This window comes from Eptesicus fuscus, chromosome 13 (assembly GCF_027574615.1).
Source record: "Eptesicus fuscus isolate TK198812 chromosome 13, DD_ASM_mEF_20220401, whole genome shotgun sequence".
Taxonomy (NCBI): Eukaryota; Metazoa; Chordata; class Mammalia; order Chiroptera; family Vespertilionidae; genus Eptesicus; species Eptesicus fuscus.
The window spans coordinates 65,901,933-65,903,747 of record NC_072485.1 but is presented as its reverse complement, the minus strand read 5'-3'; positions in this window follow the sequence as shown (position 1 = coordinate 65,903,747).

Here is a 1,815-nt window from a genome sequence, read left to right as displayed (position 1 = left end):
ATCAGAACCAGAGATGCAGAGAGGACTGAGCTCCAATAAATTCTCAGAGGTATGACTTAAGTATCAGAAAGGCATGAGACTGTTGTTATAAAAAATGTCAATTTCAAACTTAACCACAACCTCCAAGGCACCAAACCTGAAATCTAAAATTCCATAATAGCCAATAATATGATAATTACAGCAAACATTCATTGAATAGTTACTATGTGCCTTGGATAAGTATTTTACATGCATGATTTTATCTAATCCTCACTACCATAATAGGAGGTTGATACTTTCAATTAAACTTGATATATAAGTAAAGAACTTACTACAGACCATAGTATGTGTTTAATAACCAAAAGTTAATTGTACATGCCCATTTTTAAATATTTTTATTGATTTCAGAGAGAGGAAGGGAGAGGGAGAGGGAGACAGAAACATCAATGATGAGAGAGAATCAATTGGCTGCCTCCTGCACACCCACTACTGGAGATTGAACCCACCATCTGGGTATGTGCCCTGACCAGGAATCGAACTATGACTTCCTGGTTCATGGGTTAACACTCAACTACTGAGCCACACTGGCTGGGCAATGTACATGCCCATTTTACATATGAGAAAACTGAGCTTCAGAGACCCCTAGGATTACACTAGTAGTGAGAGACTTAGCCTATATCTGAATCTAGAAATGTTAAACTCCAAAGCTTGAGATCTTACTCATTTACCTGAGCTCAGGAACCAAGTTAACATATTCCTGGAGTCTTCAAAGTTAGCTTATTAGGGGTTCCTTCAGGTTAAGATACAGGGCTTCTTCAGTCAATAAGGTCAGAATATAGGGTAGCTTGCCCCCTGTCACCATTGTCCCCTACTACTTTAATCATCAATATCAGAGACACTGTGGCTCAGCCCAGCAAAACATGGGAAAGTCTTAAAAGGTTCATGCTCTATAACTTGGTATCAACTGGTGAATATGCCAGATAAAACCTCAAGGTCTCCCAATAATTAGAGTTGGCTGATTGAGGAAGGGCCCCCTACTTGGCTAGTTTTCATATTGAATGCTCTCCTTTATCTCATATTAGAATCACCATTTCCTTTCTTCAATTTCTTCACCAGAGAAATGTAGAGTGTTCAAAAATATGCGAAGTGCTTTTATATACATCAACTTATCTGACCCTCACAACAATTCTATGAGTCTCTCTGGGTTGTTGACCCCTTTTACATGGGAAGACAGCGATTCTCAGGGTCATCAAATGGCTTTCCAAATCCTTCAGCTAGAGAGTCACAGGCCAAAATGGGCATTTGGGTTTTTTGGATTTTTCTCTTTTCTTTCCACTAAAATTTACCGAATCTCTGATTTTCAACTCTAGTGCCTATGATTATATTTCATAAATCTTACTTGATTATCCCAACTCAAATTTCTATCTTACCAGACATTCTCTACTCAATTTTCAGAAATTTATTTCTTCAACGAATGTTTTTTGGGGTGGATGCTCAGTGACAGATTCTAGGCTAAATGGGGACTCAAAAATGAGCAAGACAGACATGACTTCTTCCTTCATGAAGCTTTCAGCCTAACATCAATGGCACAACTGGTCTTGAACTTAGCTGAAGATGCCAAAAACTTGGACCAAAGAGCATATGGTTCAACCATACTCAAAAATACAGAATAAGGACCTTCCATGAAGGAAGTAAAAGAAAGTCAGAGTTTAATTCCTGAAGTTCATTAGGAAGACACTTGGGTGGTTGGAGAGATGATTCAAGAGGCTAAAGTGAACCATCTTTAAGGAGATCATCTAGCATTTGTGTGATGATTAGCTCACTAGGAGAACATTT